This window comes from Terrapene carolina, unplaced genomic scaffold (genome assembly GCF_002925995.2).
Source record: "Terrapene carolina triunguis isolate 2854851 unplaced genomic scaffold, T_m_triunguis-2.0 Scaffold179, whole genome shotgun sequence".
In the NCBI taxonomy this organism is placed as follows: Eukaryota; Metazoa; Chordata; order Testudines; family Emydidae; genus Terrapene; species Terrapene triunguis.
In genome coordinates this window covers 2,397,207-2,421,006 of record NW_020664530.1, presented here as the reverse complement: position 1 = coordinate 2,421,006, position 23,800 = coordinate 2,397,207, and the positions used below count along the sequence as shown (strand labels likewise).

At 42.8% G+C, this 23,800-nt stretch overlaps 1 protein-coding gene across 1 annotated transcript in view; it reads left to right on the top strand.

The window, feature by feature from the left end:
- The window catches only part of LOC112113485 (transcriptional activator GLI3), a 251,295-nt gene that overhangs the window by 61,903 nt on the left and 165,592 nt on the right, over window positions 1-23,800 (top strand). The gene's annotated exons all lie outside the window — the stretch shown is intronic.

The following is a 23,800-nucleotide window of genomic DNA, read 5'->3' as shown; positions in this document are numbered from 1 at the left end:
CCACACAGAGAATGCCAGCCTGCTACAGCTATCTGTTGTTCTATTAGCTCAAGTGACAGAGAACTGCGAGGTGGGTCGAATTAAGGCTGCCTGTGTAATTTGACCCCTTTGTGGATGTGCATTATGATACAGTCTTCAGTTACATGATCACATACTAGTTTTTCTACAGGACCCCTGTCTCATTCAAAGGACCTGCTCTGGGGATGCATCAGGATTGTGAAGTGAAAGGAGACATGTCTGTAGGACCCCTGCTTCATTTGTTGCAGAAGTTGGCAGGTGTGCAGTGAATGAGGCCAGGGATTGCAGGAAGAGAAAGAAGGGTCTCATGGTTTAGGCAGTTGAATTCTGACCAAGAGAAGTGGATTCAGTCTCTGCCTTTGCCACAGTGCTCCTATGTGACTCTGGGTAAGTCACTTAAACCAAACGTTTCAAAGATGGTCACCAGTTGCATTTTTCCTCATTTTCTGGGTGTCAGACTTGAGACCATGGGGTCTGGCTTGCAGAAGTGCTGAGCACTCGCAGCTGAAGTGCATGGGGGCTGTGTTTTGATATAAAAAGTACTATATAATGCTAAATATAGGCCCTAGACATCTCAAATTGGGCATCCAAAATGAGTGAATACTTTTGACCTTAATCTCTATGTTTCAGATCCCGATCTGCACAATGGGGATACTACCTTCTTTTCATGTCACTCTCATTTACTGAATATAATAAATGTTTGTGAAGCAATGAGATGCTATAGTGTTGAGAACCATAGAAAAGCCCATGAGGAAATTAATAATTCTGTCTTTATAGCGGTGTTTGAATAGTGTGCATTAAATAAGGCCTCAGGCCATATATTGAACAATGAGAAAAAATATTGAATAGCGGTTAATTAATTGAGCACTATCCATTCTGTTCATTGAATGAGACAGGACTGCTGTGGCCAAAATCATATGTGACCATGTGGTTAAAGAGTATATCATAAAGCATATGTGGAAAGGGTCTGAATTAAGGTTGCACAGGCAACCTTAACTCTGGCATTTCCTAACTTTTGTGTACTTGACTTCTGTAACCTTAATGATGTTCTTTGAACATAATTTTTGTGTGTGTAATATATATAAACTACACTCACATCTATATCATGCTCGTACATATACAAAAACACAAATTATATATACAATCAAATAATTTTCAGAAAAAAAAATTGCAAAAAAAGTTTGAATAAATTAAGGATCCAATCCTGCAAATAATTAAACCCATGGGCAACTGTACACATGCAAGTAGTCTCATTGACTTTCATGAATAAAGTTTCTTATGTATATGTGTTTGCAAGATTGAGCCGTGAGTAACTAGGTAGCAGTGCATGTTGTTTTTCTCCCACTCCAAAATAAGTAATATACCCCCATTTAGTCCTGCCTGCTGACAATCAATCTACATATCTGTCGTCTAATCATTTAAAATCCAGTTCCCATTACTTGAAAATTTTCGACTCCCTCTCAATAATGAGATAACTGCTTGACAGAGAAATTTTATTAGTAAAAAGTGTGGTTTGTTCCCAACTTCCTATGGGCCCACTCTTGCAGTTGTTACTTGTATGTAACTTTAAGTTAATGGTGATTTCATCTTAAGGACTGTAGGATGAGGCCCTTTGCCATTAAACTTAGCTAAGTGGCGTAACAAAGGTCTGATAATTAATTGATAACTGCCCACCCTGTTCAAAAATTCTGTGAATTTTTTTATATTTCTTTTTCCTAGAGGAAATTTGTATTTTTTTTTAATTGGAGCCATATTTACCTTATTTTCAATTTGTGACTGACTGTATGGCCATCCTTGTAAAACACCTGACCAAGTAAAACCTATACCATCTTTAAAAATCTTCCAAGTCCTCTATTCTGTACATTCGATGATATCTGGCAGCTCACATTTTAGTTCAGGTATATGATGGTGTTGTTATTTAATCAATTTATTATTCAGCCTTTAAACACTACGGTGAGAGATGCTACAGAAAAACATCAGCTGGCCTTGTTAGCTATCATTTGGTATACTCCTGTACCTCCAACCAATAAGGCCTTTTATCGTTCAAGTATTGGTATGGTATGCAGCAGAGAGCAGAGATCTGTTGCACTCCCGTGCATGTGGGTGCAAGTCTGCACTAGAGATTTGCCCCCAGTTCCAGCCAGCTACCTGTGTAACCACCCTCTCCCCCAGTGAAAACAAGCAAAGCAGCCTAGAACAAGAATAGGCTCCTCCAGTGCAAATTGCAGCTTGGCCTCTTTACACTAGGGGTTTGTAATGGTGGCTGAAATCGAGGCATTTCCACAATGTGGACAAGGTCTAGTCTTCCATACTGAGTGGAAAGTATGATACCTCTAGCACAGCCTCTCCCTTACTCTCAAGGGCATTGAGTGAAAAGGAGGTGGGATGTGAGCAGGGCCGGCTCCAGGGTTTTTGCCGCCACAAGCAGCAAAAAAAAAAAAAAGTCGCGATCAGCTCTACCACCGCCGCTTCAGTCTCCGAGACGGAGTGAGGGACCCGCCGCTGAAGAGCCGGACATGCCGCCCCTCTCCGTTGGCCGCCCCAAGCACCTGCTTGCTGGGCTGGTGCCTGGAGCCAGCCCTGGATGTGAGTGGAGAATGGGTATCTCTGTGGAGACATATTGTCTTGAGTGTGATCTTGATCTTGAATAAGGCACCAACCTGTATGCTCTGGTGTTTACTTCTACCTAACAGCAGGGCCAATGTTGTATTTTGCTTATTAATATAGCATCAGGTTCCTCTGCATCCCCTATCTTGCTCTTCACTTTTTACCCTGTGTTTGTACACACAACACACTGTGCCTAAATTGTGCAGGATGAAGCCTATGGCTTTGCCTAGACTAAGATTTAAAGGTGTATTGTTAGCTAACGGGTGAGCTAACGTATTCTAAAAGTCCAGTGCAGACTTTGTAGACAGTGGACACTTCAACCATGTGCTAACCTGGTGGATTAAAGTCTATGGGGGAGCCTCGGCTTTAATTCAGCCATTTTAGGGTGTTAAAGTCTGCAGTAGACTTTTAGAAGGGGTTAGCTAACACATTCCAAGAACTCATCTTTAAATCTTAGTCTAGACAAATTCTGAATTAGAACCTTCATAGCTGAGTGGGTGATATCAGAATTGTCAGGGAGAGCAGCGGGTTGAGGAGTCTGAGACTGTTGACACAAATCTATAGTGGTCTTCAAGAAAAGAGCATATATAATATTGATTCTCTTGGATTAGGTTTGTTCTCTGCAGTCTGTGACTATACTGGATGATTTCTGATGGATTTATAAATTTTGTTGAGGTGAGTGTGGATGTTTGTGTCATCAGGAATCTGTAGATAAAAGATATTATAATTAGTAGCATTTACCTGCATTGTTTCTCCACATTACTGCTACGTTCTCCTCCACCCTGAGTTTTAGGCTTCAACAAACTTAATCTCAAAGGAAATTCCGTCAAAAATGCTGAGTTTCAACTGATTTTATGGAGAAATAGCGAGTTTCACCTTGTTTTGACACACAACCATAAATTATCTCGGGTTCACTTGAAACTAGGCCCAGTTGGCTCATAAGTTTCACTAACCTCATCAAGTCTCTCCGTGATCATGGGCTAAGTTCTGAATGTGAAACGAAGCCTGAAAGTTTCATGGGGTTTCAGGTTTCATATTGAAAGTTCACACAATTCTAGTTTTTACTAGACCCAATATTTCTGTAGTTCTGGTGTGTAATTCACTAATGTATCAATGGAGGTCTTCTAAAGGGATGAGGCTGAGTAAAGATATAGTAGAGTAGTAATAACTGTCATTTAATTTATAACTTATAAAGCACTCCCCGCATCTCTGGACGAAGTATTTGGAGTGTTATACAGTAATTTCCAAATAAATTGAAAAAATTGCAATATAATAAAAAATATTGTCCCATATTTAGCGATAGGTAAAACAGAGAAGGGGATCCTATCTGGAGAGAGGAATTGTTCTCGCTTTGGAGGTAACAGGCTTATAATTTATTTTAAAAAATACAAAGATTTTAGATATTTAGAAGCATGGAAAGAGGAGTTGAAGTGGCTGCCCGGGGGGAATGAATTTCAACGTAAAAGTCAATCTGCCACTTTAGAGTCAACCAGTTGTAGAAAATGTAGGGTCAAGTTGATGGTATGTTTTCACAAACCAGTGAGCAAATGCATCACCATGTTCAGTTCAGCTACTTCTAAAACTTGCATATACACCACTGATTGGTGCCAGTACGACTACCAGTCCGAGTCTTTGGTTAATATCAAAAAGCAGTGCATGTTCTTCAACGTTAACACTCTTTAATGCCCAAGTTACAGCTTGGTCTCCATGATTTTTGAAGATAAAGCCCAAAAGAGAGATATCTAGTTCATTACAGTGAATGGCGCTAACCTTACTACAATAGAAAGGGTCTTTTAGCCTTAGCTATGGAGTCATAACAGGCAACTTCATTATCCATTCTATTTCTAATAACATATACACTCTCTGGAGTGTTGAAAAACCTTTCTGTCATGGAAATACAAAATTTTCTGTTGGGAGTTTCCTCCATTGCAGGTGGTGATTTTTGAAAGCTCACCCTTGGTACATCTATGGTGGTTAGTTACATTTGATGGGACTAATGCTATCAAATTTCATTTGCTCTGGAGGTTTGCCTGTCTTATTTCGGTATATGATGCTGTGGGGTTCCATGCAGAATCATGTCGGGGTCACCATTTGTGGGGAGCGGATAAAGCACACGACCAATGTGGTTGCAAGCTGAACTCTGAATCCTGTTTATTACAAGCTTTCTTTTATAGTCTTTCTCAACGTTACATAACACAATTAGGCTATAATTACACATCTATCGATTGGACAAGAAGGAGAATCATGTGTTTATCACATGTATAGCCCCACACCGATTGGTTCAACCATTCCTTACATAAGGCCTCATCTTATATAACCACCAGGGGGCCTTACATAAGGCCTCATCTTATATAACCACCAGGGGGCCTTACATAAGGCCATGATTTATTGCCAGGCAAGTGTCCCATCGTGACCCTTACCCTCTCATGGAACTTTACATCCCCACATGATGCTATGTGGCTGTGATGGCGCGCCTGCCCCACACTGGGCTCTAAAGGGTTAATAAGCCCTTGGAAGGCTGCGCAGGAGACAGCCAATCAGAGAGGGGCTGTGAGGAGCAGCCAATCAGGGCCAGGCCGGCCCATTTAAGAAGGGCTGCAAGGCAGAGCAGCTTCAGTCACTCCCTGGAGCTTGAGGAGAGAGGAGGACTCGCTGCCTTGCAGGCTGAAGGCAGCAAGCACCCTGGAAAGAGCAGTGCTGCAGGCAGAGACCTGGGGAGCTAAAGGCAGCTCCTGGTGGGCTGCAGGGATCTGCAGGCTGAGGCCCTGAGGCAAGGGCAAAGAGATTGCTGGGGCCGTGGGGAAGTGGCCCAGGGAGATCTACAGAGGAGTCGGAGGGGACGCAGCAAGTGGCAGCCATCTACAGGGTCCCTGGGCTGGGACCCAGAGTAGTGGGTGGGCCTGGGTCCCCCGCTCCCCAGTCACTACTGGGAAAGTGGCGGAACTCTGGACTGCAGTTGCCACTGAGGGAAGTGGCTGGACAGATATTGTTGAGCCCCTGGAAGGTGGAAACTCAGAGCATAGCATGGCTGGCGGGCTGTGTCACTGAAGAGGATGCTGCAGTCCTAGGAGTGACGTGGGTCCCAGAACAGAAGTGACGGTGGCACCACCAGAAGAGGGCACACTGGCGAGAAGGCTAATCCCCGTGACAGCCAGCAGGAGGCGGTGGAGTGATGAGTCGGACCCCATCACAGTGGCACAATTGACAAAATTGTCGAGAAGCACAGTAAAAGCAACACAAGTTACATGTTTAGGTTATGGCTTATCTTTTGCTATTCTTCACCACTTACAACACTTTTAGTAGAACTTGCCCAAACAATGAGATTAGGATAAAAGAATTCTTCTTATCTGAAAGGACTGGCAGCTTGATGTGAAATATATCTGTATTATAGTACCAAAGGACTAAAGCTTTCCAGTGAAGAGAAAAAAGATGAATTTCCATTAGTGTCAGCAAGGTGTACCTTTTTTTTTTTAATCACCTTCAACTTCTACCAATGGCTAGATTTTTCAAAGGGGCTTCTATTCACTTACGGTATTTGTACTTCCAAAACAGAATATATGTAGTCCGACTGCATCTAGCTATTTGATTTGATCCTGCAAACATCATCTGCGTGCACAATATTTTGGTTTTATGGGAGAAAATAATTGTATTCCCCAAACCATAGACACAAAATTTGAGTCAATTTTTGAACACTTAACCTCATATATTTAATAAACTGTGAGCGACACTGGTACTTTGAGCTTGCTACTACCATTGTTGATGTGGTGATCAAAAATTATCATTGTGAGAAGTTTTAAAAATAGACATAAGAAAGTGCTGCTGTTAAGAAAACAACCTACAAACTGTTTTCAGGTTATGTATTTATTTTGCAGTTTTCCAGCAAGTCTATTAGGAAACTTCAGAGTCAGATTTTAAAGTAGTATAGGTATGAGGAGGAAAAGAGGAGACATGAGAGCGGAGGTCCAGATTCTCAAACTATGTAGGCATGTAACTCCACTTAATTTGAATGGGAATTAGGCACCTAAATACCTTTGAGGATTTGGGCTTAATTTTGTGTGAGATTTCTCCATTACATAGTACATAGGCAAGATATTTATGACTGCTCACCATGTGGCTTTGTGCAGTGTAATTTGTTCAGGGCAAGAGCTGCATAACGGTTAGGTTGATTATTTTCTTTTTCTTTCCTATTGAGGTTGATTTTTGTTACTTATGATTCAGTAATTATTCTTATATGATCCACTTCTGCTGTCTTTGACTGTCCTCAGCTGCTATTAAAGACAATGGGAAGTCAGGGTATTCATGATTGTAGAGAATTGAGACCTTGGTGTGCAGGGGTGAGGTGGTACGCAGGATGGCTTTGGAGTAGGCTTACGTTCTCACCCAAATATGCTTTGGTTGCAGATCTTGTTTGCAAAATCAGACATAAAAATGCAAAAGTGTCAGAGCACACTATTATTGAAACATTGCTTACTTTCTCATTTTTACCATATAATTATAAAATTAACCGATTGGAATATGAATATTGTACTTACATTTCAGTGTATAGTATATAGAGCAGTATAAACAAGTCGTCATCTGTATGAAATTTTAATTTGTACTGATTTCGCTGGTGCTTTTTATTTAGCCAGTTGTAAAACTCGGCAAATATCTAGATGAGTTGATGTACCCCTTGGAACACCTCAGAATACCCACAGGGGTATGTTTACCCCTGGTTGAGAACAACTGCTCTAAGTGACTTGCTGAAGGCAACAGAGGAAGTTGGAGAAGAGATTGGTGGTTAGTCTTTTACTTTGTAAAACTCCATTATGAGTCTACCAAAATAAGTTTTTCCTGTGTAAGAACTGTAGGCTCAAACCCATTATGAGAGATTCCTGTGAAATGCTTGTACAGATTTGAGTTTTAGTTTTGAAATTTTTCTCTTTCAGTAGGAGGCCCCTTTTTTCATGAACTTTGTTTCTTTTTGCTTCAGTTCCTCTGATTCAGTGCGGCACTACTGCACTTCATTACTGCACATACCTTACAATTAACAGAAATTTAAAAAAATCTTGTTAGTTTTAATATTGCCTGGATGGAAAAGCCTGTGGCACATTTAGGAATGGTTACAATTCCTTGTAGTGAATTTTAAGAAGCAAATCCTAGTTTTGTTTTGTTTTAAAAAACAGGCTACTTAAATTTACTATAATTTGATAACCCTCTTTTGTTTTTGAGAACTTTCTTGTTTAGTATGAAACCCCTTTTATTGGCAACAGCTTCACATTCTTTCTCAGCATGCAGGAGTGGATTATACTCCTGAGCAGCATTCAGTGAAATTTTTGTTTATGCTTGTTTGTAAATAATCCAAGTGAAGTTGCTTTCAAGTGTTTTCTCCCTCACCTTCCATAAAGCATACACTTATTTAACTGTCCTTTTTTGTGAAGCTGGTTGGTTTAGTTTTACACAAAATAATTAGGGTATTACTTGCAAATCAAAGCACCAAAAAAAAAAGAAAAATGTTAAATGTTCTTCTGTCCAATTGTACATTTCTGGAACCACTGAAACATGATTAATAACTTTAAAATTCTGATTTGAACCTACCACAGCAAATAAATTCAGTGTGAAAGCCAAAAGTTTAATAAAATGTTTCTGAAACTTCCTCTGTGAAATTACAAATTTCATTCCTGATTATCTGCCTGTTCATCCATCCTCAGATATACATCACATAATGATGATTTGAAATGTATGATATCCCTAAAAATGGTTAGCAACAATATTCTGAAGTGTAGAAAAATATGCTAAAGCATTAAGACAAGAGGGGTAAAATTAGGGATGGGCAGAATTGTCTCAAAAAACTAATTCTCAAAGCACTTTTGCTCATCCTTACACTCCAACTAATAGTAAGCCTTCTTTTGAGCCCTGAAAACATTTGGTTAAGAACCAGCTCTATCTCCATGCTATTTTATAGTTCTTCTACTGCACAGTGGTGGGGAGAAGAAAACTTCCCTACTCTCAACTCAGAAAATGCCAGAGTATCATGGATGTGTAGAGGGATAAGGTTGGGGGAAAGGAAGCAGGGCTTCAGGCTGAACTGCCTCCTCTCCCAAAATAAAACAGGAAAGGGGGACTGAGCTAGCCCTTGAAGAGCCAGAAAAACTAATGTCCTTTTATCTGCCCCTCCAAGACCTTAGTGGTGAATACAGGTGGTTCAGGCTTTGCCTCCAGTGATAGCGTGAGCCTTTCCAACAGCATCAGGCAGAGGGGAGAGAATGAGGGTCATAGGGCTTGTTTGTGAAAAGGGGTGGTTAGGCAAAGGGAGACGGCACATTTCTGGGAGTGGGGAGCTCTGAAACTCAGCAAACATTGGTTAATCATCTTAATTATTCAGTTTTTATCTGACCCAAACCAGCTCTGCAAAGCTTTGAAGGTTATTCCTTCCCTAGGTGAGGGGATTGGTGGGACTAAGATTTAAGCAGGCTAAAAATGAGAGCCAGGATAAGTCTATACATTATAACTGTATGTATAACTATCCTTCGAGGCCCCTAAACTTGTGCCTTTGGGGAGTCCGACTATGATAGAAGAAACTTGTTCTTTGTATTCTTTCCAAAATCTCCATTTCTCTTTTGTTTTGCCCATACCTATGCACCAGTCCCTTGGAACCACCCTGGCATTCACTTAAATCTGATGATAGAGTTTGGGATTTAAGGATGCAGCTGTAATATGGCCATGTGCATCTCTGTACAATGGGCTAGTGTATCCCGCCCAGCAGAGAAACCTGTAGGCGAGCGAGCAGAAGGGTGTGTGTTGTGGGAGATGATTTTTTTCAGAGTTTTCAGGAAATTGCTTCTTCTTCTTCAAGTGCTTGCTCATGTCAATTCCATCCTAGGTGTGTGCGCGCCCACGTACACAGTCATCAGAGATTTTTTGCCTTAGCGGTATCTGTAGGGTTGGCTGTGGCACCCCCTTGAATGCTGCACTCATGAGCTGGTATATTAGGCGTCGCCGGCCCTACACCCTCTCAGTTCCTTCTTACCGCCCCTGACGGTTTGTCGGAGCACCTCGTCTTGCATTGCAAGAGCGTTATTGGTTCTTTACAACCCATTGTCCATCCTCTTTGTATGTAGTTGGTAGGTACTTAGTTAGCCATTAAGTTAAGTATTAGGTTAGTTCGGAAGTTAGAGTCCCAGCTGGGACTTCGCCCCTGTGCTGCGTCCTGCGTCGGAGCCCTCCTGCTCGGACCCCACGCCTGGCTCCTAGGCATCGGACCCCACGCCTCACCGGCACCAGAATCAGAACGCAGCACCGAATCCGACATGGGGGCAGCACAGTGGGCTTCAACACCTTAGGAGCCATCCCCGGAGAGGGAAGGGAAACCCACCCCTGCTGTGGCAGTGTGATCGTCGTTGTCTGTGGACAAAGTGGTGGCGGACCCCTTCCGAATGGGCAGTCCCCCCCCGACAACTTCAAGGAGAACCAGGCCCTCCTTAAAAGGGTGGCTACTAATTTGAACTTGAAAATTGAGGAGGTGGCAGAGGAGTCCGACGACCTCTTTAATTTATATCCTTCACCACCCCGGCCCGGGTCATGCTGCTCGTCCACCAGGGATCCTTAAGATTGCCAAATCGCTGTGGCAGACCCCCTCTTCCATTCCACCTACTTCTAAAAAGGTGAAAAAGAAGTACTACATCCCTGCAAACGGGTTCGAATATTTGTACACACACCTTCCACCAGCGTCACTGGTCGTGTCCACTGTCAATGAAAGGGACAGGCAGGGCCAAGTCAGTGGCATACCAAGAAACAAAGACACCGAGAGACTGGACTTGTTTGGCAGGAAAATTTATTCGACAGCCAGCCTGCAATTTTGGGTGTCTAACCACGAGGCCCTGTTAGGCAGGTACAATTTTAATCAGTGGAACTCCCTCAGCAAATTCAAGGAGGCCCTCCTACAGGACAAAGCCCAGGAGTTCACTGCTTTAGCGAAAGAAGGCACAGCAGTGGTGAGAGGGGCCCACCAGATGGCCTGGGACACTATGGACTCGGCGACCAGGGTGGTCATGAGGTGATCATGCGGCGCAGCTCCTGTTACAGTCCTCCGGGTTATCCCAGGAGATGCAGGACCTCCCGTTTGATGCAGGACCTCACATTTGAGGGGGAAGGGCTCTTCTCTGAGCACATGGATGCAAGGCTCCATGACCTTAAAGACTCTTGTGCCACCCTCCACTCTTTGGGCCTTCATACCCCTCAGCAGGCCAGGCCGCTGTTCCATTCTCTGCCTCCTCCGCATCCCTAGTCTAGGTCCTGGGGAACTCCGTGGCTGAGCACCTACAGGAAAAAGGATAGAGACAAGTGGTCTAAGCGGTGACACCTGCCATCTTACTATTGGACTGCTCAGCCTGGGCCTTCCAGGAACCAAGGAGGCCAGAAGCAGGCATTTTGATGGTGCGCTCAAGGATGGCACCCCAGTCACATCGCGGGATCCACCATCCTACTCTTTCCTCTACTGCCTGCGCCCCTTCTGGTCGGCCTGGTCACGGCTGACCTCAGACCATTGGGTGTTTGACGTAATATCTTTGGGTTACACCTGCAGTTTGTGGCCGACCCTCCCTCCCACCCCCCTTCCCTGTCCCTCTTCAGGGACCCTTCTCATGAGCAACTTCTCGTTCAAGAAGTCGGGAACCTCCTGCACCTGGGGGCGTTGGAGGATGTCCCTTGGGACATGAAAGGAAAAGGGTTCTACTCCTGCTACTTCCTAATCCCGAAAGCAAAAGGGGGCCTCAGACCCATTTTTGACATGTGTCACCTCAACAAGTCTCTCAAGAAGTTGAAATTTCACATGGTCTCCCTGGCCTCCATCATCCCCTCGATCCAGGAGACTGGTACACCGCCCTTGACTTGAAGGATGCATAGTTCCATTTTCCCAGGGCACAGGTGCTTCCTCCGTTTTGTGCTGGGCCAGCGCCATTTCCAATTCATGGCACAGCCCTGCGGTCTCTTGTCAGCCCCGAGAGTGTTCACAAAGTGCACAGCACCAGTGGCTGCTCACCTGAGGCACTGGGGTGTTCAAATTTACCCGTACTTTGATGACTGGCTAATAAGAGCCAGTCCCAGAATCAGGTGCGGTGGCATCTCAATCTGTTTTGCTCCACCTGCTGGGATCTGGGCTGTTAATACACAAGAAAAAGTCAACCTTAATTCCAGTGTAACGCATAGAGTTCATTGGCTTGGTCCTCGACTCTATTCAGGCCAGAGCCTTCCTCCCCGAGGCCCAGTTCCAAGCCATGGCGGACCTGATCTCATGCATGCAAGCCCACCCTCTCACCACTGCTCAAACGTGCCTGTGATTGTTGGGGCACATGGCGGCCTACCCTTAAGTGGTTCAGCACACACAGCTCCACCTCAGGCCCCTGCAGGTGTGGCTGGCATCAGTCTGCGTCCCCAACAGACACAGCTTGGTCCCTGCGTGGACCATGTAGTGAGGGTCCTGGACCATGTACTGTCATTACTCACATTGTGGCGGAATCCTGCATCAGTGTTGGAGGGAGTTCCCTTCGCAGCTCCGTCCCCATTGATGACCCTCATCTCCGATGCCTTGGACCTGGGGTGGGGTGGGGAGCCCACTTGGGTGGTCTCAGCATGCAAAGTCATTGGTCAAGTCATGATCGCTCCCTACACATCAACGTCAGGGAGCTCGGGGCATTTTGCCTGGCCTGCCAAGCCTTCCTACCTCACATAAGAAGCAGGGTGGTTCAGGTCCTCACGGACAATACAGAGCTATGTTCAGTATCAACAAGCAAGGTGGAGCCAGATCACCTGCCTTTTGACAAGAAGCCCTTTGGCTCTGGGACCTCTGTGTACAACACGACATCCATCTCGTAACCGCACACCTCCTTGGGGCCAGGAACGCTTTGGCAGATGGCCTCAGCAGGACCTTCTCGTCTCGCCATGAGTAGTTGCTCCATCCAGAGGTGGACAGCATCATCTTTCAGAGGTGGGGGACTCCCCGGGTGGACCTGTTCACATCCAGGGAGAACAGGAAGTGCCATGTTTTCTGCTCGATTTGGGGATCGGCAGACGCTCCCTGTCAGACGCTTTTCTGCTCCTATGGTCGGAGCGCTGTTGTACGCCTTCCCTCCAGTGCCGTTAATTCAGAGTCCTCATGAAGATCAAGCAGGACAGGGCGAAGATGATCCTCATAGCGCCAGCTTGGCTATGCCAGCACTGGTTCAGCACACTGCTGGACCTCTTGGTGGCTGCTCCATTACAGCTACCACTCCGGCCGGAGCTGCTGTCCCAAAACCAAGGCAGGCTTCTGCAGCCAAACCAGGCAGTGCTGCATCTGACGGCTTGGCTGCTGCATGGTTAAATGCAGAGGAACAAGAGTGCTCGGCCGGTGTCAAAAAGGTTCTGTTGTGCAGCAGAAAGCCCTCCACCAGAGCAGCCTATCTGGCTAAATGGAAGCGCATTACTTGTTGAACCTCAGATAAAGGCATTCAGCCCAAGCGGGCCTCACTGCAGTTAATCCTGGACTACTTTCTTCATTTCAAGCTTCAAGGCTGTCCCTTTCATCTATTAAGGTCCACTTGGCTGCTCTCTTGGCCTTCCATCCGCCGCTCGAGGGTAGGTCGGTTTTTGCCCAGAACATGACTTCCATGTTCCTCAAGGGTCTTGAGCACCTCTAGCTGCACGTCAGGGACCCAGTCCCTCTGTGGGACCTGAACCTTGTGCTGTCACGGCTTATGGGACCCCCTTCGAGCCTCTGGCTTCCTGCTCTTTCCTTCTCTTTCCTGGAAGGTGGCGTTCTTGGTTGCAATAACATCTGCCCGCAGGGTCGCCGAAATTTGGGTGCTTTCCTTGGAACCACCCTATACAGTCTTTTACAGAGACAAGGTCCAGCTGCGGCCACACCCGGCTTTCCTGCCCAAGAGGGTCTCACAGTTTCATATGGGCTAAGACATTTACTTACCTGTCTTTTTTCCAAAGCTGCATAAATCTGAGGAGCATAGGTTGCATTCCCTAGACGTCAGGAGGGCGCTAGCCTTCTATATTGAAAGGCCCAAGCCATTTTGCAAGTCGACACAATTGTTTGTCATGGTGGCCGACAGGATGAAAGGTCGTCCAGTGTTTGCTCAAAGAATTTCTTCTTGGATCACTGCCTCCATTCGCTGGTGCTATGATCAGGCAAAAGTGCCCCCTCCAGCGATCATAACCACTAATTCAACCAGGGCACAAGCCTCTTCAGCAGCTTTCCTAGTCCAAGTGCCTATCTGGGACATCTGTAGTGCGACCACCTGGTCATTTGTCCACACATTCACATCCCATTATGCACTTACCCTGCAGGCCAGGATGATGCTGGCTTCAATAGAGCAGTGCTGCAAGCCACAAGACCGTGAACTCCAAGCCCACTTCCGAGGATACTGCTTGTGAGTCACCTAGAATGGAATGGACATGAGCAAGCACTTGAAGAAGAAAAAACGGTTACCTACCTTTTCGTAACCGTTGTTCTTCAAGATGTGTTGCTCATGTCCATTCCATTACCCGCCCTCCTGCCCCTCTGTCAGAATTGCTGGCAAGAAGGAACTGAGAGAGCGTAGGGCCAGCTGTGCCTAATATACCAGCACATGAGTGCGACACTCAAGGGGGTGCTGCAGTCGACTCTATGGATACCACTAAAGCAAAAATCTCTGACAACTGTGCACATAGGCGTGCACATATCTAGAATGGAATGGACACGAACAACACATGTCGAAGAACAACAGTTATGAAAAGGTAGGTAACCGTTTTTTTCAGGTGGGAGGGGGTTTTATTGGGGGGGGTGTGTGTGTGACTTGAAGGGGTATGGAGTGGGCATGGTGGGCAGCCTCCGAACCCTTGCACTTGCTGTACCTGTTTGGTGAATAAACAGAAGACTTCATGGTCCAAGACCATCAACTTAGCTCCTTCTAAATTCAAGGGGGAGAAAAATAAAGATGCAGGAATGTGGTTGCTAGCTTCCACTTATTAATAACCGTCATTTTTAGAAGGGCCTACTTTGCACTCTGGAATAATGACCAGCAATGTTTTACTTAAAAATCAACTGTTTTGGCTTACAGGGCTCTTAACTGCTCTCCCCCACCCCAAACCTGATACGTTTAAAAATTTGTTTTGTACTATTATAGTTTTTTTTAAATGGTCAATAGACATTTTATATGAAATGTAGTAATACACATTTGTGTGTGTAAGTTTACATTCTATATATACCTCATGCAACCTCATGAAACCATTATGTTTGGGCAGGATGTAAGGCAGGGTATAGTTTGTATCTATATCATATAATTAATTAAAACAAATATATACAGCATACAAATTCTGCTCTGACTTAGAACTTGCCCATTGACTTCAATTGAGGTGGTGTGGGGTATAACTCAGAGCACAACCCGACTAGTATGTTTGTTCTGAAATATAGCATGCACATTGGGTTTTTTTGTTTAAAGGTAATGTTTTAAAGCCCTGAAGTATGGGATATAATGGAAGCACAGATAGAATCTTAACCACAATGGCACTAGAGGATGCAACAGTACATTCACACTGAAATGGGCAAAGTCTACCATACTGAAAGGGTTTACCTGGTTCTGTGTTGTTATTAAACTGCTTGGTGCATGGCTACTTGTTACGCTTACCCACTTGAGTCTGTTTGAGAAAGAGAAAGGAAATCTTAATTCTGTTGCATATAAGAAGGCCAATTATATTAAGTTTTTAGGATATCGAGGGCCAGATCATCGGCTCTGGCTGATCTGCTCAAAATGCAATGGTGTGCAAATGTAAAGTTCACCTTTGCATTCTCTTGGCCCTGGCGCAGCTTCTGTGCAAGGCTGATTTAATTTACTCAGGCTAATAACAGCCATAGGAGGCTGAGACCACAGCTGAGGATTGGTGTAGTGCAGGTGTATTCTAGCCACATACCCATTTTCCTGCTATACCAGTATGGCAGGGAGTAGCTATTCTGGCTCTGTGCTGCTGGAGGATCACCCTTGGGCCTTTTAAACCAGCTTTGAGGCCAGATAACCAATGTGGTGTGGTACAAACTGGCAATACCATAGGATGTGTCTCCCTATGTCTAAAAGTTAAATTAAACGGTTAGCACATTTATGCCTATCTGCGGGTATCAGATGATTGAGAAATACATTGAAAAAAACCAAACTCTCCTGAGAGGTTATTGTAGCTTCTTTGATGTGACTAATTAGTCCACTCAAAGTAAGCAGTGACTAACAGTCTAATAACTGGCTAACAGAAGGAACTTCATAACATTTTCAAATTCTTAATCAGAGGAACCTTTCAGTGCTTTGCAAGAAGTTGAGAATAATTCTCCTTCCTGAGAAATAGTTGCCAGTGGTCAGATCATAAAGTACGTAGTCACTTTTCTCCAAGGTATATTTACGAATCTTGGCCTTTGAAGAGTTTAAATATTGGGGGAGAGCAGTGCGCCTGGAAATGTGTTTAAACTGCTAAGTTTGATCCTAGCTCTGTTCAACAGACTCAAAGCAAACATTTTAGTTTGCGGAGGCTGACTTACAGTAACTCGCCGTCTTTGCAGAGTTTCATAGAGAAGGAGATACTTCTGATAAATAGCAGTAAAAAAACTCAAGCTTTTATTTGGGACTATGTTAATGCTTCTCATTTCTTAAGTAGCAGTACTAAAAAAAATTAAAATGATTATAAAAATATAAATTAAAATTAAATCATACAAATTGAAAGGAAGAAATTGTACAACTCCGTGTCTGCAAATTTGGCAGTTAACTATGACTGTAGATGTCTACCCCTGTAGTATTTAGTTTTTTCTTCTTTTTTTGCTGGAGCTATGTAGTGATTCTACAACTGCTATGAGATTCTTTTCATTGAGCTAAGCAGTCAGTATAACGTTTCCATATGTCAACAAGCATCTCAGAGATGGTTTGTATTCTATATACCATTCATACCCAGCCACTTGAGCATTTCTGATGCTGGATGTGAGGCTAAATCCCTCTTGCCTTACTTGCATGAGTAGTTCCACAGAACCCCTGGGATTACTTGCGCGAGGAAAGCAAGGAGGGTTTGGGCCTTCTAGTAGAAGGTAAATTTAAAAGCTCACCACCTGCTGATACCTGGGCTTCTGTGTTTCTCTTGCAGCAGTCAGTGACGTCACAAACACCTAAAACGGAGTGCGGGGGCTGCACTCGCTGAATGGCGTTAAGTGTCAGAGCAATAACCTACTGTCTGTAATAGGAGAAACACTTAGCCCTGAAGTCAGCAAGGAAAAAAGATGATTTTCAGCCATTTGGATTTCAGTTGTATTTATTTGCTCTTTTAAAGCCTGTGCAGATTTCGACCCCAATCCAGCTCTTTCAGAAGCAGGCGCCTGCTTCTTTAGAGCCCCTGGGTCTGCAAAGTGCTGAGGGCCCTCAACTCCTATTGACTTCAGTGGGTGTTGAGGATCATAGAATCATAGAATATCAGGATTGGAAGGGACCTCAGGAGGTCATCTAGTCCAACCCCTTGCTCAAAGCAGGACTAATCCCCAGACAGATTTTTGCCCCAAATCCCTAAATGGCCCCCTCAAGGATTGAACTCACAACCCTGGGTTTAGCAGGCCAAGGATGCTCAGCATCTCTCAGGATCAGGCTCTTGCTGTGGCTGGGTAGGTTACTCACTCGGGCAGCAGCAGCCAGATTGACTAGTAGGATTGTACAGGAATTCTGTTCACTGCAAGCAGCTTTGGTGACCTGGTCCAAAGCCTGTAGAAGTCAATGGAAAGGCTCAAGCCCCCAGTGATTACCTTCAGTAATATGCAGGCTTAGGTTCTTTTTCTGCCCCATGAATTCTCTGCACTGGATTAGTGCAAGGCATCCTGGCGCTGCTCTCTGCCCACACTTTTTCCCTTTTGTGTGTGAGAACACAAACAGCTAGGGAGCCTGTACTCAACAAGGTGGTTTCTACAGCTGCGGACTGACTTGCGATACCTTTGTGCACCTGCATGGGTGCAGATAGTCTCTTTGCATCCCCTTTCTATGGCATATGAGGAATATACTGGTTATGATTTGAGAGCTTAAACTGGTCTTTTGTAGTTAATCAAGTTTATTTAAGCACTTTTCATTTTAGCAATATGGGCCCAATGCTGCAGTCCTACAGAGAGAAACTCCCAATTAAAGCCAATGGGGTTTTGCTTGAGGCTGACCCAAAGCTGGGCTTTAAATTTCCTACTACATTTTAATTTTTCTCCTGAGTAAAAAAATCTAGCTAGTTATTGACTTGAATTAAAGAAAGTTCTTCTGTTGTTCAAACTTTTTAGAAGAGTTCTAAACTTCCACATGTTACTCCCGGGGCACCCAATGATGTACCTCAAGAAGGATTTGGGCCTGATCCTGCTGCTGTCAGTGTGACTTTGGACTCTACGTGGACCTGATCCTGCACCACTGAAGTCAGTAAGGGCTTTGACATTGATTTCAAAGAGTGCAGGATCAAGCCCTATACTCCATAAAGCATAGGGATTGCATTGTTACAGAGTGTTCTGGGCTTGTGCTCAGTTTTGAAACAAAAGATTGAATGCAAATTTGAGCTGTACTGTGTGCACTATTATAATGACCATGAAGGTAATCTTGATAAGATAATAGGGATATACTATCTCGTAAAATTTTCATATCACAAAGAAGGGCCCAGTTCTGCAAACTCTTGCTACCTGGCATTATGCTTATGGGACTGTTTACAGTAGTAAGCGCTACTACTCCTGACAGTGTTGACAGGCTAAGGTCCATAGTTAGTACCTCTCACAGTAACTCTTGTCCAGTTATTTCAATTTATTTTATTTCTGCAGAAATTTTAAAAAAGACAAAAGAAAGGAACAGGATGATAAAAAGAAAAGCAGGGAAAGAACTGTGTATCTGTATTCTAAAGTTCTCAAATAATGTTTGCAAAATGCCACACATATGATGGGGAAAAAATAACTTAAGTCGAAAATCCATTACAAACAGTAACATAAAACTGTCCATTTTAAGTTGTTAGCTTAGATAAGGTATACTGTTTGTAAGGCACAAATTGTTTGTACAATGTATGTTCAAGCACTGCGAATAAAGTAAGCATAGTTCTTACTATCTATCAGTTTTTGTAGCCTGTGATACGGCTTGATTGTATTTTTTATAACTCATTATGAATTTTGTAATACATATCTGTGTCAGTGTCTCTAAATCACCTCCTATGTGTGCAGTTGTTCAGAATATAAAAAATAACAATCTTGGGACCAACGTGCTGGATTTAAACTTTCCTACATATAGTAAGAAACATTTTAGTTAATACACGTACTGTGGAATTTATCAAATAAATCAGCCATAATTCTACAGGTGTATTTTTCCAGCAAAATATATTTACCTGTTTTGTTTTGTTTTTTGCTTGCTTTTTGCTTGAAGGTTGTAAAAAAGTGGTAATCAATGTATGTATGCAAGAAACTTAGAACACCCATATACTAATGAGGTTGGCAGTGGCTCTATTACAACATTCCAAATAGCAAAATACTGGGTCTCAAAAACACAGACCTTTTTAAACACAAGGGAAATGGCTTCTTTATTAGATATCTATTCCATTAAGAATCTGATTATTCAGTCTTTTTTACATCTCCCCCCCCCATTTTGGTTCACAGCAACCAAAAATGCTACTTTTCTGGGAAAAACTGATATTCTGACTACAGTTTTGTAATTTAATGATGGAGAGTTTCCTTAGTAAACCAAATTTAGAGTACTAGAATGCTTATCTTATATCCAGACCTTGAACATAAAAGGCATTTTATACCAGCAATTGTTCATTTAATGAGCAATTGCAGAGTGCAGGACGGTTAAGGGATTGAGCTATATGCACCATTATTGCAAGAAGTATTCCGAAATACCAGAAATAGGACGTAAGCTCTGATCAGGGAGACTGTGAGCACAATTACCTTCTTTTCAAATCCTTCTGTGACACTGCGGGAGGAAAAAGGACTTTGAAACTTGAAAGGAAAGAGCTTGCTTTCAACCTCAAAAGCTAGGAGGAAAGGGCTCTGAAATTTGCTCAGTATTCCCAATTCACCATTAGCCTGTTTCTTCCTTTAGCCTCAAGGCATTCTCCGCTTTTTGAAAAGATGTTAAGAAATTCAGTCACAATAGAGAGCCTAGTTTTGAACATGTTTCACTCGGTCCATTGAGGTCTGGTCTTCAGCCTTTGTGTGGGGTGAATTGAGCTGAGCAGCTAGCTGGTTGGGGAGAGGTGAATGAGCAGTCTCTGTGCAGTCACAAATTCTGGCAAAGAAAAGATTACCCTTTCCTTTATTTTACAATATGCATTCCTGTACAATCCTGCTAGTGGCAATATGCGGAGCAGAGCTTGTGCTTAAGTCAATACGGAGCACTTGGTTTATAGCAACTCTTGTTAAGTTTGTCTTGTAATTGAAGCTGCTGTTGACCTTGCTTGGAGACCATTTGTAAAACCGTTTATTTAGCATAAACTGAAATAATAAACCCTCCTTCTCTTAGGCCGATTGTGATAGGGTGACATTAGTTTGATTTAATGATTAGCCGCCTGACCCCCTCAGCTAGAGAGAGCTGCTTGAATAGAGAGAGTTCACTAGGAAGCACACAGGAAGAATACTAATGAGCTTGTTAAATTTAGCATGGCACCAACCACTTTTAATTCCTCTAATGGGAGAAGCACTGCCTCTGAGAGAGAGGGAGCGGGAGGGAGAGAGAGAGAGAGAGGAATGTCCACATACCCGTAGCTAGAGAATTTCGGTCAAGAGAAGAGCTTCGAGAGAGTAAGCCAGGGTCTTTTGGACTGAGTTGTAAGTATGTTGTCTGTTCTCTTACCCAGATGACGTGTGTCCTCCTTAATCAGTTGCAAGACAATAATGCTAGTTGCAAGTTGCATATAGAAATATGATTATGAAGCCTAACGCATGCAGCCTTAGCTACAATGATGACTTGTCATTTAAATGTGGGCATCTCAGAATTTTGTTGAGGGGAGCTTCAGCATCTTAAGCAATGGTGTGAAACTGACTTTAAAAGGCTTGGAATAAAAAAGTTTCCACTTGTGTCTGCAGAACGTTAATGAAAACAAACAAACAAAAGTTTAATGGAGACAAGAAGTTTAGTGGACTGACATGTTGATGTTTGTTTCCCTTATTTTTTTTTTTCATTTTTGTTAGGTAAACAAAATAAATAATTAAAAATGCATTTGGTTAGGCAAATAGATCGATTACAAGCTTTTTGAAAAGATTTATTAATAAAACAAAGTATTCTTTGGTGCTATGTTTAAAAAAATGAGTATGGCTAAATACCAAGAATAAATATATTTCCCATTAGATGGGAGAATCTTGGATTAATTTGATAGCTCCAGACTGGGTACTTGTTAAACGTGTGTGTGGCTACTAGCTAGTTATCATTCAGTGGGGACACATGTGGAGAAGGAGAAGCTAGTGCAAATTTATCATTTGGGCATGATTCCTTTTTCTGTAATACGTCAGTAAGTCAGGAGAAACTGTGCTAAAAAGTGGGGGTACAAAACAGGTGTGAGAGGAGAATCAGGCCCTTTGACTTTAAATCATTCATCTCTCTGAAACTTTTTAGTAAATCAGATGTTTCTTTTGACCCTAAAGCAGGCCGTTTTTTAAACATAGGATAGCAGTAACCGTTGTCTTGTGTTTGGCTGTAAGAATCTATTGGCAGATGCTGCTAGAGAAGTGGGTTGTTTGCTTACATTTTTGCTATAGACTCCCACTTGTTGCCATGGTGGACGGTATGTTTCTGTCAATAATTTGGCCTGGCGCAGCTTGTCTGCACTTACTCTTAAACTTTATTGAACAATTCAGCTGAAACAGAATGAGATTAGACAGCTTTCGCCTTTTGGCTCACTGAAGTGGTTTTACTGCAGTTACAAGAGCAGGCAGAATTATTGCAAGAAAAGTTTCCCTTCAGTGTATAGAGAATTCTTTCAAATCACTCGGCTATTTGTATTCTGGAGTGCGTGTACTGTCAAGTTTTTCATCTACTCCCATATCAAAAGCACCTCTGTGGTGCAGAGTATGAAGTAAACTCTTAACAAAATGTTTATCCATTGGATTTCCTTATTATTGCAAAAATGCCATGTTGTTTACTTAAAAAAATATTTCTGTGTGACTATTTAGAGGGGAAGCAGTGTTCAAAAATGATTGACTGGCTAAACAGTAAGCATTATTTTTATGAGGAAAAATAATTTGTTGGTGTTGGAAAATATTTTTTCTCCTTTTTAAGAACTATTTATTAAAACGAAACACATTTTGCTTTAATTTTCAAAGTTACTAAAAGTAGGTTTGAATTTCAGTCAGCAATTAAAAAAAATCATCTCATTTCATACCAGTAATTGGTGCCTTGATTCTTGACACATGCAGGTCTTGAGAGGGACAGAATAAAACTGAATTATTCAAACAGACATGGACTTCTTGTTCTATTCTGGGATGGCAATTTAACAAATGTTAACTTTACATGAAGAGTAAAAGAAATGAAATGCTTATCTGATTTTCAAATTGATTATGTTGCTATACAAATCACTTCAGCATAGTATAGTAGCATAGGTTAGTCCTGCTTTAGTTAAGGGTCTGTCAGCGTTTCAAATAGCATATAATCCCCTATTTTTAAGAGTTTGCATCTCGTCTGCAAAAGTTCACTCTAAGGTGAAACTTCATATAAAAGGCTTGAGCCAGAGAGAAAATTGGTGGAAAAATTACTTGGACTATTTTTTAAGTTATACAAGCAGTTTTATAAAACCTAATATAAGTTGTAAACTAAAAACAGCTTCAGTGTAAAAATAGGAAAACTTTAAACCCCATTAATCCAGAGGATAGAGTAGTGCTTATGCATATTAACACAAAGGAAAAAAAAAACAGGCAAAGATTGTTAGCTCTGCAATATTTTTGTCCCTATTTATATTAACTACTTCACCATGGGCCCAATCCCGCAAGTCCTCTATGCACAGATGGGAGAACATGGTCAGAACTCAGCCTGATGCATTTAGATATTGCTGTATGCACAGGCCCCCTTTCTGAACTCATTTATAGCAGTGAAAATCAGGGGTAACTCGACTGAAGTCAGTGGAGTCACAACTGGTGTAAAGTTTGTGAGAGATTAGAATTAGGTTTATACCCTTTCTTATCCCTGTACTGAGTAGGCACAAGAGGGGGAGTTAAAGATGAACTTTTAGCCAGAACTTTGAACGTTCTGGCCTTTGACAGTTAAAGCTGGATTCTTATCATTCTGAACTGTTCTTTTTTTGGTGCATCAATTATAAAATAGTGGCCTATACATTTTTTTTTCTTCCTAAATGTGTTTTTGGTTAGTGTTCTTGTTGCTATCTGTTTTTGCACCAGAATTTTTGATGAGCTCCCGAACACTTTTCTGCAGTTGTTTATGAACATATCTCTTAATATTTACGTAGGACACTATTTATCAGTGCATAGTTATAAAGTGGGCCTTCTGGAAACAGGAATCTGGAGACCAAATGTTCTGACTTTGTAGATATAGGTCAGGACTCCAGCCAGTGATTACAGAATTGTTAACCAGCTCTCTTCCTGCCCTTATATAAGCAGTGATTGACTGTCAGAAGGGTGTAGATATGTGTGTAGATGATGGAACTTTGAAGTCATATGTCTCATGTGAAAGGTACCTGAAAGTGTGTGGTTAACGGTTGAACACCTGCACTGCTTGCGTCTCCTTAAATGTGTGTGTATATAATACATATAGGGTGGGGCTTTGTGTGGGAGCCGTCGGTGGAGTAGCCATGGATGGGTCCTTTGCACCCCCTTTACATCAAGTTAAAGGCTGTCAGAGGGTGGCTTAGAGAGAGACTGGGCAAAGGGCCACAGTAAGAGTGATGTCATGGATCCCATGGCCATAACAACACACTCAGAGTGGGCTGAAACAGCCATTTCAGCCCATCCCCTGGAGAAGCGAGCGCAAGGCCTGTATTTCAGGCCTAGCCACTGGCCCCAGGTTGGGGGTTGGAATTCATCTTCCTAGTTCCTCTGCATATCAGCCACAGAAAATCCAGTCATTTGGGTTCCATGCAGGGCAGCTGAATTTCACCCATACTGGTCACATACAGATATGTGTAAACTATATTTTTAATGTGTTTGTCTGTGAAAGATGTTTAACTCAATGCTGTAAAGTGTTAACCTCCAAGTCTGTACATCTCGACATAT